The 13,301-nt window shown below is 36.1% G+C and overlaps 1 protein-coding gene across 2 annotated transcripts in view; it reads right to left on the bottom strand.

Annotated features, from left to right (window-relative positions):
• The window catches only part of LOC136411715 (longitudinals lacking protein, isoforms J/P/Q/S/Z-like), a 112,822-nt gene that overhangs the window by 24,073 nt on the left and 75,448 nt on the right, over positions 1–13,301 (bottom strand). The window lies entirely within an intron of this gene.

Below are 13,301 nucleotides of genomic sequence, written 5' to 3'. Positions count from 1 at the left end.
ATCTCTCCGTCATTATATTATCATGCTGGAGTTATTGCTATGAACTTGTATTGTTACCTCACCATATCCGAATCAATACTGTAATGCTATGAATGCGCAATACGCAAATAAATAACAAATATTGCTTCATCATGCATCATGTATTATAATGTAAATAATCTATAGAGCGCGAACTATACGAGTCGCAATTTGTCTGTACGAACTAGAAAATGATCCTTGTCGGAGCATTTCAGATTTGCTACTTCTGAGTCTCAAATGAAACAAATGGAGGTCTCTAACAAAGACACCAATTCGTGTTTCCTGTTTATTTAATGTTTTTCTTTGTTTATATAAGAAATGTTTTTGCACAATTCTTTGCACTTGCTTCCATTTCTATTACCATCAATCAGAGTAACGAAAGCGACCTCGGAAGACGAGGAAATATCGTAATTATTCCTTAATGCTTCAAATTTATATATTCTTGCTGCATTTATGTAACTTCACACTAATCGTTAGTATTTATTTCATCGTCTTTTAGCACAAATCTCTATGCTTGTGCTTCACATGGGAGTATATGTGGCTTTTCTGATAGGCTCTGTGAGGGCAAAACTCACACCCGAACAAGGGCTCCTTCTGACACTCCCAATTGGTATGTCTCCACAATGACGACTTCAACTTATACTTCTTGCTACACCGACCACACTCATAGAATTTGACCTCTGAAACTTCATTACAGGTTTATTACAAATACTACAAGCAAATATCTCAAATCAAAATCTACACTTAAACACCCATGTAAAGTAAGTTTTAATGGTTTCTTGAAGGTTTAACATTCACGTTAACAAGCTCGAGGTTGTGCCTGCTTCTCAGATGACTTTGGAGATGGGTTGTTTGGAAGGCTTCGTAGCTGCAACAGGGGCATTTGAATTGCCGTTTCTTCTGGCATTCCCAGTTAACGTGCCGCCAGAGAGAAGTTTTCACTTTGTAGGATTTACCGCAGATTTCGCAATGGAAGTTTTTAGCAGATTGGTGGAAACCTAAAACGCCATTAGGTTTATTAGATGCTATTTCTTGAAATTTGGGACTAATATTGCTTGACAATCATTTTACAACCATACTAAAGTTTTCTTAAACAAACGAGTACCTATTGTGGATACAACCATGCATTTCACTTTTTCGAATATTAGGGCGATAGGGGTATTATTACGGTTACATTAAGAAACCTCTTAATGAATTAGAAATTATTACGTCATCATGTATTGAGATGTAAATAACCTCTATGGCAATGTTGTAAGTGTGAGTCATCGTTTGCCTATAATACAGGACAGGAAAGGAAAATTTCGCAAACGATGGAATCTTTTTCTAGGACACACTATATTTTATCTACATACAAGGGTAATAATATCGGTAGCATCCGTAAAAATATCACGAGTTTATATTTTTTCTTTTACCAACTTCACTAAGTCTACCACACATTATGCTGCTAATAAGTACGGAGGATCAAGGAACGTAACACGTAATAAATTAAAGCTTCTGAGGGTACACGTAATACTACCTAGCACATTTAAATACACAACATTGCACTATCCCTTCGAGAGAACTCTCATTAGCCCTCAAAGGGCGATACTTCATTCACCAATTTATACATTTCAGGCTTGCTAGACCTGACGATTGGATGTTTGCTCATGGCATGGGCCACCACCGTGCACTTCTGTTTCGCCCTGTATGAACATAGAGGACACTGGAATTTTGGTTTTCTCTGGCACTCGTACTTTCGATGCCGCCAGAGGGAGCGTTTCGCTTTGTAGCTGCGCCCACATTGCAAACACGGGTAGATTACGTTACCTGCAGATAAAATTATCAACATTATTCAATGGTGACATCTATTGGTAGAGGAATTTGTAGAATCTAATCTTTATTGCAAGTGGGATTAGGGCAATATCGAAAATCCAGAGTAGCGCTTACTTTTGATTGATGTACCTCGCGGGATTTATTCAGGTTGCAGGATGGCTGCACTTGCATTTCGACCCCATCTCTACAAAATATCAACAGCAGTAACATAAATACTTCCACCACTAAATCAAAATCAACTATGCTTTAACACTGTTGTTGAGGATCGAAATTTCATTCCAAGAACGCCGAGACTAATATCCGTCGGAGTGACACACCATCTATTAAGTTTGGAATAGTGAGGGCGATTTCGTGGGAACCGGACCAATTACAATTACAGGAAAAATTAAACTCATAATTTTAAAAAGTAAAGAAGAAACTACAGGAGACAAAGTATCATGTATATTTAGTCAACAACAATGCCACTAGTGTCAAAACAACAAATCAAATATTTTAAAATGATATTAAGTTATAGTTGGCTAACAACTAACTATCTTTGGGAGTGCTGAGACTCAAATCAAAATTATTGAAATTGAGGTTATGAGTGGTGCCCAAATGGTACCGCAAATGTCCCTGATGAGTAAACCTTTGCTTACATATGTAGCAAATGTATTTGGGAGCTTTTCCGCATTCATGCTTGTAGTGCTGTGCCCATGACCTATGGTACCGGAACCTGGCATTGCACCCTTGACAGACGAAGAAATCTCCCACTTTATAGAAATCCTCCAATAAGCCTACAAAACATTTCTCATGACATCTCAATTATTACAATAATTTTATTACCAAATTAATCTATGATCGGTCCATTAACACTGAATCAGCACATAACCAAATCTACTGAATACTTAAAACTAAATCTAATTAAATACACACAAGGGATATTATTTATTATCCCCACTCGATGTTATGGCTGCTGGCCAAATGCGCTTTCAGACTGAACTTCCGAGTGAACGCTTTGCTGCAAATCTCGCAGGAGAACTGAGGAGGTTTTCCGCATTCGAAACGTTTGTGAGTGTTCAGACCCGCCTTATACTTGTAGCGTCGGTTGCATTTCAGGCAAACATAATACTTGGAAGAGGTGTCGATGTAGTAGTCTGCAATAGTTATTTACCTAACAAGTGCCGAAATTGCTCTTTTACCGCACGCTGGTTGAAGTTAACAACAGAGTGAGATAAAAGGGTATTTGAGTTTATAAAAATAATTTGTCCTGTTTTGTCAGATTAAAGGTACTTGTGAGGTAAGTCTTACCAGTGCGTCTTACAGGTGAGTAGAATGTCCTCAATATGTAGTCTAAAAATAAATTAGAAAAAATTAGTTTCAAAATAGTGAAAAAAGAAAAGTTGAGGATAGGAAATGCGATAATGTAAAAATAGTTTATATTCGCATAATTTTAAATCTAAAAAAAACGTATATAAAGATTAGGCACTATGGTAGTACATAGATATACAAAATCAATAAAGTATAATAATATGTAAAAAGTAAGGGAAAGAGAGCCCTATGTCACATTCACTAGAAAAGTTATAAATATTCCAATTTTGGATAAAATATGCATGTGCTTTATAACTAGTGCTGCAGTATTGTCTGTTATCACAAAATTTTCCTTCTTGATCCATTGCAATCAATTATTTTTGTATTAGATGGTATCAAATTTTCTGTGAGAATGTATAGACGCCGCCACTGTTGGTTATATCATAAAGGCCAACACAATCGTGCTTTATCTATATAGCGCGGGGAGTGATACTCATCATACGTTAATTGGATGCGCCTGTGCTGTAAACTATTATTTTCACCGGTAAAGTGAAGTTACAATATAAGCGCAGGAACATTTGAAAACGAAACAACAAACGAATTTTAGTACCAAATTTAAAGAACCAAAACTAAAGTGAGATTTACAAAACTTACATAAATAATAATATCATATAAGATTTTTAAAGTAATGAGACGTTTGTATAGAAAATTCAGGTTTAGGTTTACGACGGCTAATTTCACCCTGAATGATACTCAGAAAGAACTTTTTACATAACCACTGAACTCGAAGGCCAAAAATTTACCCACTTAACCAATTTTCAACTTTCTAACTTTAAAAAGAATACAATTTCTCATATTATCGATAGGTAGTATAGAGTGATACACACCACTGATTTTTAAAATTTGATTTTAGAAAACACCGCTAAAAGTTGTAGCATCAGTTTGAGACATTGATTGAAAAGGCACTTACTTGGAAAGTTGATTGCATTAAGCCGCATCATTTCTCAAGTGTGTGCATGGAAAAACAAGGCGTTAAGGAGAAAAAACCGAGGAGTAAATAAGTTTGAAACAACAAATCAAGCGAAAAGGCCAAGAGAGATAGAAGCAGTAAAGAATACTGTGTTAGTGAATTCAAGACTGTTCGATTCACAACACAGTTTTATGGTAGCGCCTTGAGCCCAAAATATAGATACATTATGAATTTACATTGGACACAGTGGCTGAGGTGAGTGCTTCACTTCATAATACGTTGAAAAGAATTAGTGGCAAAAATTCAACTAGTGAATATTGAAGGTGATAGAAAACGCTTTTCATCTTCCAAAAGAGCGTCAATACGTGCTTGAAGCCTTTGCCTGAACGGGCGAGGTGCAAGCATGGAAGTTTGAATTCAAGGAAACCAACTAAGTATAGAACCAGATAACAATTTTATTAGTCATGCAGCTAAGTCAAATTTCGTAGCAGTGGACACATATTCACTCTGGATTGAATTGGTCAGTTAAAGATAATTCAGCCAGAACAATTTTAGATAAATTAGTATATTTTTATATAATTATCTAATTATATAAAAATATATTTATATTATAAATAAAATTTGTGAGATTAGGCTGTCTCCATATTCTAGTAGATTGCGATTAATTCGGCTGTGATACCACAAGAAACTTTAAAAAATTGTGAAAGGTGAAATTAACCCACGAAGTGCTACAATAATTAAACTTAAATTTAAACTCCAGAAACTGTTCTCAAAAACCATATAACATCACCAACATATGTGCAGCAAACATCTATACATTCCTTTGTCCCAAAATTTTTGTACCAAAAGAAAATACATTCACATTACAATATTGCTCTCTTATCATCAACTTTCAATGCTCCAGTGTTTGACACTAAGAGGGCTTTTTCCTGTGCACCGAAGACATTAGATGTTTCTTCAGATGGATCTTCTGAAAGAACCTCTTCTTACATATAGGGCAAAGGAAGAGTGGTTCCTTATTGCACTCATATTTGATATGCTTGTTCAAACTCGTCTTATACTTATAGACCTTGCCACAGGTGCTACACCCAAAGGGACTCATCAGCAACTGGTAGTTGTGGTATGGGACTGGTATTGCTCCTAAAATAGTTTGGATGTTAGTAATTTGAATGAATAAAACAACTAGTTCCATTTTTTTTATAGAAAAATATTGTCATTGAGTAAGAAAAATATATATTTCGATTTATTTGTAAAAATACAAAACCATTAATTAGAAATACAAAAACTTAAAATCTATATTCAATTTCTAATGCCCTATAAAACTATATAAGCAACATTTTACAAAGCTTTCTCGCGTATAAAAAAATTAATCAAAGCGAAAAATGAGGATTAACGTACAGTAGCCCATGAACGTTTTCCACGTGAGCCTTGAGGCTGGTCTTCTGAGTAACTCTTTTGCCGCAAATGTGACATGCAAATTGGGGTTTCTTGTTGCACTCCCACTTAATATGTCTCCATACGGAAGTCCGATGTTTGTACTTTTTGTTACACTGTTTACAAACAAACCAATCGTCATCTTTGATGTAGTAATTGGCCAATGGAAAATTGGGAAAAGCCAAGCCAAGCATGTCTAAAACGAACGCGAAATGCATTTTAAACTTACAATCACATAGAACATGACGCTGAGTTAGTAATTGAAACCACAACCTTCAATGGTGACTTTGGGATCATGAATAAAATAATTAGTGGGTGTTTATGTATTTTTACAAATTTGGATAAATTAAATGATAAATTCATTTCAGTAATTATGTCTATTACTATAAAATCTGATGTTTCTTCAACACATGCAAATTCAACACATTCTGTCTATAGCAACCGTAATTGCAGTACTGGCAAAAGTACCGGGGCTCCTTCTCGCACTCGTAGTTCAAATGCCTCCTCAAATTCCTCTTCTGAGAGTAAGACCTGGCGCATTGTGGACATCGGAATTTGGCTGTAAAATATCCAAACTTTAACCAAAGGCCTCATGAAACCTCCAGTTGGCAAAAATTCAGGCTAATTAAGTACATAAACATTTATTTTACCAAAAACATTGACAAAGAACTATACGATAATATGATCAGACTTAGGGTAGGTATATTGTTCGTGTATGGCCTTTACAACTTAACAGTAACAGTTTTTTGAGAGATAATGGTTGAAAATTGAAAGAAAGTTTTTGGATTCTCTGCGTTTTAATGCTTTAACCTCTCTTCGAACAGTCAAATACCATAAAATATCCTGAAAAAGATGTTTTATTCCAACACAAAAAATCAGAGGCGTGCTCATGGTTAAAAACTACCAAATTCAAATTAATTTAAAACTAATATTCTAATTTTCATAATACTAAAAATGAATCCAGAAATTCTATGAACACCACTGAAAATCATCTCTAAAATGCAAATTTCTTAATTTGAAAATTTTGAAAATATTTTGCATGCACGAAACACAAAAAATCAGATTGAGGGATGGGAATTATGAGGAGTTGAACCAAAATTAACAAACCAGAATTTTTATTTCCCAAGTTCTTCAAATATTTTAGTCTAAAATTACCAGAAACGCTAATGAAAAATTAAATCAACTGCAAAAGATCAACAGTGAAACAATTCCTTTCAATCAAAAAGTTAAAATCAATTCTCTCGACGTTCCCGACATGAAAACTTCACTCAAAACGTTATACAAAAAAATTGACAAATTTTTTTTTTCAAACTTGAAATGATAATAGACGCACCTGTTCGAAACATAACAAATCTCAAACGGAACTCCAAAAACTTTCTTTTTCTTATCACAAACATGAATGATGATTGTTCAATGAATTCCATGGATGTTCTTCAAATGAGTCTGCAAAACATCGTTCCTCTTGCATTTCCTGGGACAGAGAGGGCATTGGATGACCGGCTGCACTCCGCATTCGAATAACACATGACTGAGTACCAGTTGCTTCAGTGCGTACTTCTTACCACATTTCGTGCACAAAAAGGAACCATCTTCAGTGGTTATCACTATATAAAAATCTCTGAGTTAATATTTGTGTTGAGTTTAAAAACATCTATATAACACCTTCAAAATTAAAAGGAAGGTTGAATAATGACTCAAAGAGTTAGAGAAACAAAATTTATTTTAATAGTCAGAAGGGCGGGTTTAAGCGTCTGTCCAAAAGGCATGTTTGAGTGTGTGCATTTTCAAAGCGTGCTTCCTTTTTGCCACATAATCGCAAATTCCGCACTTGAACTGCGGTTCCACTCCACATTCGAATCTTCGGTGATTGTAGAGAGATGGATAATGTTTGTAGCCCTTGCCGCACTTGCTACATGAGTGCCTCGGCACTATACGCTCTAAAATTTAGTATGCTGTGATTTTTTCTCAAAATTAATGATATTTTGTTAAATTATCTCCTGCATAATTTTTGACTTCTCTACCTTTGCCGAAATGCATTTGACGATTTTCTTATCCTTAGTGCTGACCAGTTTACACACTGTACGCTAGCGGCGTTTCAGTTTTTCCTTTTCCGAGGGTGCTCGATAGATGAGGACATCTCAGATTCAAAATTTTCAGTGCTGCTTTTAGTTAAGTTCACTTATTTTCTTTTCATTTTCTACTTTTGTCATCAAGTGATTGACGATTTTGTTTTCTCCGGTGCTGGTCGATTTATACGTAGTACAATTTTTTCCATTCTAAGAAAACTCTCAGAAGAAGTGGTCGATGGATCTTCCTTTCTCGAGTGAACCTCTAGTCCCTAAAATTGGGGTAAGGATATTTGGACTGGAGTGTGTCAAAGGGGTCAAAAAATACTTCTTTGATTGTCACTAACTAGTATTAAAATCTACTGATCTGCATTGCAGAATGCAGGTATTTATCTTCTAAGCTACCCTGAAAACTACAAAACTAATTTACAATAACTACATCAACAACATCACTCTGTCTTTGCCAGTCCGTATTTGACCGGGAATTTCTTGCAAGCCTCTCTACGCATGTGAACGTACCAAGTCTGCTTTAAGTTAAACATGGTACCACACAAGTTGCAGGCGTATGGGGGACCTACAAGAAACCGCATGGAATCCCAAAAAATCAAACACGAATCAAATGGAAATTACCAGAAGCGACAACTTTGACCTGCTCACACACTTTCCTTCTGATGTGGTACTCAGTGGCTGTGACACCTTTGAAGGTTTTAGAGCATCGAGGGCATTTTAGGTTTTTGGAGTCTCCAAGTAATCCTGTAATGTAATCCTGAACTCTGCATGGTTATGCGTTAGATCTATGGATATCATACCTCTTTTCCGCTTAGTGCAAACACTATTATTAAGGTGGTACCTCAAGGAGGCATCATGTTTGAATTTAGCGGTGCATATGGGGCAAATTATCCCTAACAGTTCTACAAATAATAGTCGCTTTAATATGCCATTCACAAGCACTACGCATAATTAAAAGGAAAAATTAAACTGCTACTAATTATGAGGATATATTTAAAGGTAACAAGTGCGTTTCAAGTCTTCATAATGGTATTCCGAATGCGTTCGCATTACGTGAAGCCGAAAGTGGTCTTTGCGTTTGCACCGATATGAACAATAAGGACAGAAGAAACTGGCAGTTTTACCACAATCGTATTTCTTATGCCGACTCAAGTGAGTTCGATGTTTGTAGATTTTACCACAATCCTGGCATTGATGATGTCCTAAAACTGAAAATAATCGAGTTGGTTTACAGCACAAGTGTTCATTGTGTTACCATTTAATTTCCTTAAAAATAGGGTCATTCTACTAATTTTTCTTGAGCAATATTGCGAAGCTTTATTGGGGTAGTTTAATATGGACTAACATTAAAACAAAATAGTTTCAAACGACATACCTTCGTCAGCACCACTGAGCACACCGTTTGTAAAAAATATTTGATTTTACTAAAATCCTTATTATTCCGAAAGTTTTTAACAATTTTCCCTTTTGTTCACCAACATACCTCTAAAAGTATGCCTTAACTACGAATGCAGTGCAATTTACCAACATTTCATGATCAAAGTGTAGTGGTGCTCACTAGTCATAGTACTAGTAATTGAATAAGGATTGATTGAAATTGAAAATATTCTAAAATTACTTGACCAACGTTTTAAAAAAAGAAGTGTATAAGCTGCCTACATGTTATCAAAAAATATCTTTATATGACAGCGCTCTGCCTCTCCCTCCTGTTTTGTCCAAATGAGACTTAATGGAATACAATCAATCTTAAATTGTGCACTTGAACTTCCGGGACTTTCCGCAACCCAACACTTTGTGAGTTGCCTTTTCTGAAAAACAAACAAATAGTGTATCAAATGAGTAGCAGAGGAAAGGTTAGAAGGTACTCACAACAATTCTCTTTGGTTAATGCTCTATTATCACTCTAAAAACCCTAAAGGTCTAATAATAGAATTAATCAATAATACAATCACATCTATAATAATAAATCATTATGGAAATGGTTCGGGGGGTAGAAAGGGCTGATGCCAGGTGCTTCCAGTACACCCAACATCTTCATCTTTAGTAGAATCCATTTTGATCTGGCTCTGCAACATCACCTTATTTAGAATCTCCTCGAAAGTATATTCTCCGTGACGAGTCTGCATATGCGCTTTCAGGTGCGCTTTCCTCCTGAACACCTTTTGGCAATAAGTGCACACAAACAGCTTTTCCTTGCCACAGTCCTGCGCTTTGTGCGCACTAAGACATTTCGGGTTCTTGTATACCTTCAGACAATTGGGACACTGCATTGGGCGAGGTCCTGTAAGATATCACAGTGTGTTGTACTTAGTAAGGGAAACGATATATTGACAATAACCCACGGTAAAAATCAAAATATGTTCAAGTAATTTTCGTGTAAAGTGCTGGCGAAACGGGAATACCGAACGGATTTTAGTTCCAAATTTCAAACTGCAAAATTCATAGGCATATTGTCACTCCTAAAACAATCATAACTCATTTCAATCATTCAAAGTAATTAATCCAACTGTTGAATGTTGAACATGTTGGGGGTTCGTTTTTGACTTTTTTATCAATTTTAGAAGTGCAGTATCAGTAGCAATCTCAGTGAACCAAACCTATTTGTCTACTTTTCACACATTACTCCTAAAAGAAAACACGCAATGCAAAGCGAACATTCATTTTCATACCTCTTCGTTAATGTAGTGTGAACTAGACAACACCACCAACATTTAAATTTTATTTTTTTTGGACGGAACATTGAAATATTGGAGGCATTCTCGGCAAATTAATTAATTCATTTGCCGAGAATAATTAATATAATTAAATAATTAAATAATAATATAAATTAAATAATTAATATTAATGAAATTAGCTGTTTTTCTAGAACACCCCGGATATTTTTTTTTAGTTTTTTTTATTTATGTTCCAAGTTGGAAAGTTAAAAATTATTAGCCAAGTAACTTCCAACCAACTGAGTTCGATGGTCATGTAAGAAATTACTTTTGAACATGATACGGAGGCAACATAAACTTCGAAGTTTACTTCAATGTGCGAAATCAGTCTAGAGCGTTTTAGAAGCAACTAAAGAAGCCCACCGAGACTTTTTTTAAATCGTCTCACGTAAAAATGTTCGTTAAACTCGAAAATCGTTTGGTAAGTATCTTCCATTCAACCAGCAGTTTATTTTATCAAATAAACTATGTGTTCAAATTACTTTATTCTGTTTAGTGAATCTAAGCAATGTTTCTATTCTACTATCCACGACTCAACTATTAAATACAACGTCGCCACAGCATTAACCATAACAGAACAAAGTCTCATACATGGCAGCTACGTCTATTTATCTCTGTAGATTTTCACTGCTTCGTAATTCTGGATGGGTATTCGTCATGTGATTTTTGAGATTGTGCTTGTAATAGCAGGTATAAGGGCAGTGAGAGCAAAAGATGTCCTTGCCCTTCTGGCACTGGTACCGCATGTGCCTGGTGAGACTGCGCTTGTGCAGGAAATTCCTATGGCAGTTTTCACAAGTAAACACGTCTAAAAAAATTATAAATTTCTTCTTTACGAGCACACAGGAGGCCTCAAGGAGGGCAACTTCAGCAATAAAAATGCGTCAATATAACGTATCTATTTCTAAATCAACCAAAGCGTTATAAAAAAAAAGCTGTATAATATCAAGGTGTTCCAAAAAAAAGCAAATACATTCCGGTATTTGAACACACTTGGCTCTTGAACACCCGGTATTAAATTTATTTTCTAATAAGAACAAATAATTATATAAAAAGGCGAAGGTTATTGTTCATAATATTGTCCGTCTTAAAGAGCTAGCGGCTACTGAGGTAGGTGGTATTATTAACAAAGCATAGACCCGACTAATACTTCGGTGAAAGGCAGTTACCAGGGGGTTACAAAAATGTACAGTAACGGGAAGTTGCGGCTTTGATTAATCACGTCTTAGGAACCATTCATAGGAAAATGTAAACATCATGGTAAGCTTTCTTAACCTAAAGAGTATTTCACTGGAATGAGGTAGTCCTGTCGCCCTAGGGCGGCAGACACGTTCCACCGTAATCAATAATTAATATAATATCCTCCTACACTAAACAATATAAAATATAAATGTATATAAAAATATATAATAGGTCAATGATTCCTTAATTTCCAATAACAAAAATCCAAAAATATCACGATTAGCTGTAGCGAAGGCACTTTAGTTGAGAGGTGACAGGAACTACCGACATTAGCAATACGAGTATTTGTCACAATTCAAGTCATACGAACTATGGCTACACAAAGGAACTCTTACTGCCATCATCCAGCCCAGTGCCTTAACCCTATATAACTTAGAAAATCATTAAATGAGCAAAAAGCAACCAAGCGACAAAGGTCACTTGGAGTCGTCCTCCTTTTCCTTCTTAAGGGACAAATCCTTCACCCCCTCCATGTTAGGACTGACGCAAGTCTCCTCAAACACGTTTAATTCCCTTTTGATCCCAGACAAGTCCATGCCCTTATGCATGCGCTCAGTGTGACGCAACATGTGCATTTTTTGCTTAGCTTTGTAGCTACAAAAAGGGCACTTAAACTGAGGTTCCTTGCCACACTCCCATTTCTGATGATTGCGCAGGGAGCTTCTCAGTTTATAAATGCGGCCACAATCTGGGCACACGTGGCTGCCACTGCTGTCCACTGCAATCTTTAGACCTGAAAATGTACAAAATCAGGATTTTCATGCAAGTTGCACTATTAATTTTCATGGCACATATAGGTGCAAATCGGTCAACACCTTCGCATTTCGAAAATTGTAGGTGCGTGTTAAAAGTGATTTTACAGTCACTTATCCAAAAATGGATAATTTTTTTATACATATATTAATTTCATATGTTGACTGTTCTGTGTGGTGTGGTATTATGTATGTATATAATGTCCCTATCTGAAAATCTGGAAATTAACCTACCCTTAGATTTGAGCGAAGTGCCCAGATCGAAATAAGGCCTCTGATTGCCTTGAACAGCTGGCAAATTCTGGAACACCGATTGTTGCAAATTCTCCCTCAGCAACATCATCGGCAACATCAAATTGGGAGGCCACTGAGGCATCGGTTTAAGCAGGCGCAGGTCTTGAGCTAAAACAAATAACTTCAGAACACCGCCTTGCGCAACTCCCTGTCCGATTGCGCACCTTGCACCCCGTATAAAAACAGACCAAAGCCCTATTCAACAACCCCCAAATCCTCCTCACTTTGTACATGAATAAAACTACTCTTAAGAGCACTTAAAATATTTATTCTAAAAAATATAAAAAATATAGTAAGAACCCAATCAAGATGGTCGTATGCAGCTAGTAGATAAAAGGTTATTAGACAGTTTGAATCCAGGATTATTTTCTTGTAATAACTCCATTTGGTCAGGGTGCTGCCGGCTGATGTGCCGGATTTGGTGTGACCGGCGCCGACACCGTTGAGGGCAGAAAGGGCAAGGGAACTGAGGTTCCTTGTCGCACTCATACATCTGATGCCTCTGCATTGAGTCCTTCCTAATGTAAATCCTTCCACACTTGTCGCAAGCGAATGCCCCCTTCTTCCTTTTACTGGGTCGTTTTGCCTGTTTAACGGGCTCCTCTTGCAACTTTATTAAAGGTTTTAGGGCTAAAATAAATGTTTCAGTAAGTAAAGTGCACACATAAAGGGTTTAGTTCTAAAAAAAACTCTAACTTTTACT

Source organism: Euwallacea similis, chromosome 10, assembly GCF_039881205.1.
Source record: "Euwallacea similis isolate ESF13 chromosome 10, ESF131.1, whole genome shotgun sequence".
Lineage (NCBI taxonomy): Eukaryota > Metazoa > Arthropoda > Insecta > Coleoptera > Curculionidae > Euwallacea > Euwallacea similis.
The sequence above is the reverse complement of the archived record's forward strand: the minus strand, read 5'-3'. Positions and strand labels throughout refer to the sequence as shown.